General features: G+C 45.7%; 1 pseudogene; it reads right to left on the reverse strand.

Annotated features, from left to right (window-relative positions):
- Positions 1-2302: 2302 nt before the first annotated feature.
- The window catches only part of LOC100955896, a 4401-nt pseudogene continuing 1536 nt past the window's right edge, over positions 2303-5167 (reverse strand).

Raw genomic sequence — 5167 nt, forward strand, 5'->3', positions numbered from 1 at the left:
TGTGGAAATACAATCTCAATCACTATCTTTCAGCAGCCTTGCCAATAGAATTTTAACATTAAAAGCAATGGTTCATAGAGGCTATGGGAAAGAATGGAGGAGAAACAGCTGCTTGCAGGAGCTGGGGCTGCCAGCAGGTGGCAGTTACCGGCATGTATTGGCGGGGACAAAGGATTGATTCTCCACAATCTCTGAGGGATGGAGGGAAATTCCTGTTGCCTGATCTGCAGTTTCTGGGTAGGAAATGTCAATTTCAGCGAACCACACATTCCCACACTTTTAAGAAATTGAACAGAAGCATGGGTTTTGTCATCTCTCATAGGAAGGGGTGCAGGGAAGAGCTCTTCCTCGCTCTTCTGACTTGACAAAACAAATTCTTTTTTTTTTTTTTTTTTTCTTAACAAATGTTGCTGGTGCAGGATTTATTCCACTAAGCAATTCAGCCGGGCATCAAATGCAAGTTCCCCTTTCTTGTCTCAGGAATCAGCTTTATTTTGGAAATACAGGGTTTTGTGTCTTTTTGAGCAATAGTTTCAACCAAATGGTTTTGATCTGGAAGTTAGAAGTCAACATAAACTATGTTGTGTGCAAACCCTGAGGAATGTCCTTTTCATTCCAGCCCATTTTTGCAAAAGGGAGAGCTTCTCTCTACAGAGCCACTAATGAGAGGCAGGAAGGTATTAAGAGATGAAGTTTACAAAGTAGGCACCAGGCACCACAGTGCACAAAGGGTCCACAGCAGGCCCACTGGGTGGTAATACAGCAGGTAGGCTGTGCATTCAGCTGTTGGTTTCACCATCTGGTACTGGTTCATCCCCTGGACTGTCTGGTCATCAATGTGCAGACAGTAGGTCAGACAAATCTAGAAGACGTCTGTAGTGTAATGAACACCTGTGGTGCTGTTACCACGAAGGGATACCACTGCAAAAAGCTTATGTATCCTGTGGCATTTAAAATTCTTATTTTTGGCTTTTGGCCAGAGACACCATCTTCCTGTAATTCACCAAAATGACGAACACAAAGGGAAAGAGGAGAGGCACCTGATACATGTTCTCTAGGCCTCTTAGAAAACATGGAGTTGTTCCTTTGGTCACATACATGCGAATCTATAAGAAAGGTGATATTGCAGACATCAGAGAATGGGTACTGTTCAAAAAGGCAGGCCACACAAATATCACCATGGCAAAACTGAAACAGTCTACAATGTTACCCAGCATGCTGTTGGCATTGTTGTAAACAAACAAGTTAAGGGCAAGATTCCTGCCAAGAGGATTATTGTTCATTTTGAGCATATTAAGCACTCTAAGAGCCGAGATAGCTTCCTGAAACGTGTGAAGGAAAATGATCAGAAAAGAAGGAAGCCAAAGAGAAAGGTGCCTGGGTTCAACTGAAGCGCCAGCCTGCTCCACCCAGAGAAGCCCCCTGTGTGAGAACCAACGGAAAGGAGCCTGAGCTCCTAGAACCCATTCCCTATGAATTCATGGCATAAAGCATATAACATAGCACACAGGAGTACCAGTGGACCCATGTTTTTAGGTGCTGGAACCTATTTATTCCCCCATGAATTCATGGCATAGTAGGTGTACAGCATAGCACACAGGATAACCGATAGACCCCATGTAACAGTGATATAAGGTGCTAGAACCTATTCCCCATGAATTCAAGTTATGCAACGCTTTGTCACATTCAATGGCAAGGTGCCTCTCTGAGCTACTGGAACCTCTTCCCTATGAATTCATGGCATGGTAGATAAAAATAATAGTCTACTACTTCTGTAAAAATGTTTCTTATTCATTCACTGAAAGTGTGATTTTTTTTTCCCCCAAAGAAATATTAAAGCAAATTTTAATAGTGTCCTAAAAGAAAAAAATCCTATTTTTGGCTGGGTGTGATGGCTCACACCTGTAATCCTAAAACTCTGGGAGGCCAAGACAAGTGGATCGCTTGAGTCCAGGAGCAGCCTGAGAAAAACTAGCCTGGCATTGCGGTGGACGCCTGTGGCCCTTGAGCCCAACAGTTTGAGGTTGCTGTGAGCTATGATAATGCCACAGCACTCTACCCAGGGCACAGAGTGAGACTCTGTCTCAAAAAATGAATTAATTAATTAAATTAAATTAAAAAATAAAATAAAATTCTTATTTTTAATGCCTGGAGAAAGACGTTCTTTACCAATCTCCAAGTCCACAGGATATTCAGTATTTTTGATAAGCTTCTGATATCCACCAGTCTTCTCCTCAACAAATCATTTCAGGTGTAGCATGAGAACAGGAGGGAGTTTTTGCGAGTCACTCTTCAACTTCTCTCAAACTCTTGCTTGGTTTTTGTGGTAGAACTTTGGACAGATTCTCTTGCCACCAAGCTTTCCAATGTATCTTGGACTGCACGTATCTTCTCAGACTGGATATCCAAGTGCAATGTGAAAAATTGTTGGAAAGTAGCAGATTTTTCTGAACTCTTGTGGTAAACCACAGCCCCGATGTGTCCACCCAAAATGTTGGTGATTAGAGTCTGAACAAAAGCTGCCTGGTGGGCGACCATAGTCCTGTTCTGGGGCCCACTCACTCCCAGGCATCCTCACTTCCTTTGGCTTTTTTTTTTTGAGACAGTTTCACTTTTCACCCTTGGTAGAGTGCCATGGCATCACAGCTCACAGCAACCTCTGATTCTTGGGCTCAAGCAATTCTCTTGCCTCAGCCTCCCAAGTAGCTGGGACTACAGGCACCCAGCTATTTTTTGTTGTAGTTGTCATTATTGTTTAGCTGGCTTGGCTGGGTTTGAACCTGCCAGCCTCGTCGTATGTGGCTGATGCTGTAACCACTGTGCTACGGAAGTGGCACCAAGCCACTTCCTTCATCTTGTTCCTCCTGCTTGTGCTCATCAAGCAAGTGGCTTTCAGGCCCATTGGAATTCGTATGGTTTTCATTATTTGGTGAGAGAAGCTTCTTTAGGTTCAGAATTTCCTCATAAAGTTCACTTAGAAGGAAGCCTACATACTCCTCAGCATCTTCCTGTCAAAACCTTTTCAGGCTTGACTTGTTAACAGTCAAGAGGCTGTAGATATATGTAGGTTCCAAGGCAGCTCCAGGGCAGACATCCCTTACAATTTTATCCCCAAGAGCTTGTGGCAGTTTTGGAGGCACTGGCATATTAGTAAATTCATCCATTAGCTGACCAAAACCATCTATCACTGGTGTTTGTAGGAGACTGAGCATTAGGCTTGTAGAAGTGGCCGCCGGTTCTTGAGGGAGGTGCTGAGAGTGAGACAGTCTCCTCGCTAGCATGGAGATGTTTTTCTGCCCCGAAGCAAGCCCTCAAGTAACTGCACGTGTTAATCGGTCGCTTGTTAGCAAGCAGGTGTTATACTTTGGACATTCGTGGTTCAGTGGGGTGGGAGTCGAGCCCATGGGGAAAAAGCACGTGGTGATTATTAAGCACGTAGCTCTAGTATGTTGGCCCTGACACCTGTTGTATAATGCTTCAATAAAAGACCACGACAGAGGTTACTTGGGGCTCTCCCTGGAATATGAGCCCACCTCTTGCAGGCATGTACCTTCAATCTGTGTCCTGGCTGGTTTTATTCGTGAAGTAACAGGATGCCACAGCGGGCGCCAACATGAATAATGATGAGGATGGGTATTGACAGGTGTTGACGTACAAGGCCTTTGCACTTCTGAATATAGAAGAATGGACTTCATCAGGTGATACACTGCAGGGCATGCACCCAATGCCTGCAGTGTGGCGTTAATGTGGCACCAGCTTCCTTTACTGACCAGCCCCCAGGGTTGCAGTGACACTGGCTTTAAGTATTAAGGTTATAACCTCCAGCAGTTCTGCAATCTTTATGGTTACAGGATCCTCTGAAACTGGAACCAGCCCTTCTTGACTTCAACCTGCTTATCAGAGACCAGGAGGAGAAGTTAGTAGGAGGGGATGCTTGGTTTCCACATAAGCCATGAGCGAAGAGGAAGAAGGCTTAGAATCATGAGAGAGACTAGCCCAGGACTTGGGCTGGGTGACAGGAAGGGTGCCTGATGCAGAGACCATACTGTCAGCAGATGATGCACTCTCAGGTTTAGTTGGGTCCAAGTCTATGCTTCCTGTGTGCTACCCCACCAGCAGCTGTGCCCTCACCTGAGGATTCAAGTATTTGCCCACTAGCGACTGCAAAGTTTTCAGTGGTATCAGGACCAACATAGGGCTGTCCTTAACAGGTCGTCTCTGCTAGCCTCTCCAGGGAAGCAGGACTGATCAAAATAGTCCCATGGACCCCCCCAGGCTGCTCTACAGTCCTGGTGTCATTGCTGAGAGCTCCAGGGACAGGGCCATTAGGCTCATTGTCACTGACAGAGTCCGTGGAGTTCTAGGGCTGCCACAAGTCCTAGGTGTGGCAGATGGAGGTATGTCACCCATAAAGTCTGCATGCTGTCTGCTGATGCTGTTCAGGACTGCTGAATTGGCATGGGGCCATTGACCAGGGCGTCTGTGGAAATACTACCTCAGTCACCATCTTCCAAGTGACTATAATATCCAGGTGGCCTTTTTTCTTCTTTTTATGCTCCCTTTGTCCAAGACCACCTAACATATCATTGAGTTCAAAACTTTCACCTGCACGTTGCCACTGCTATTCACAGCCAGGGCGGAGCTGGGTACTGCAGCCAGCTGTAGCTTGCTTTCTCATCTATGCCATCAGGCTTGGTTTGGAAGTTGTACAACCAAGAATAAATTCAAGGGCCTGAGGGTTCAATGTGCTTGAACTACAGTAGCTGGGGCTTTTAGGCAGACTGTCATTGGGTTCGATTTCTTCATTAACACCAAATTCAATTCTGTGACATTCTTGCCCATCGGGGGTTTATCTGTAGCCTGTGTGCCACACAGAACTGTTCTGCTGTACGGAGGAAGCTCAACCGGAGAGTGAGGAGTCACAAAGAGCTGATTAAATTCATCAAGGCTAAAATCTCCAGAAATATACTCTCTGCTGACTCCACTCCCTCCATTTCAGTTTTCTCTGCCAGACATACTGCAGGTTGTGGAGGACCACGGTGGCCCGTTTTAGTGAGACTCAGCGCTCCCCGGACTCCTCACTCTGCTTCCCCTGCCACTGCTGTCTTCTCACCACTTGGTGTGGGCCACTGTGCCTCACAAAGCAAATTCTTTTTTTTTTTTTTTT

This window comes from Otolemur garnettii, unplaced genomic scaffold (genome assembly GCF_000181295.1).
Source record: "Otolemur garnettii isolate 467f Iridium unplaced genomic scaffold, OtoGar3 scaffold00112, whole genome shotgun sequence".
NCBI classification, from domain to species: Eukaryota; Metazoa; Chordata; class Mammalia; order Primates; family Galagidae; genus Otolemur; species Otolemur garnettii.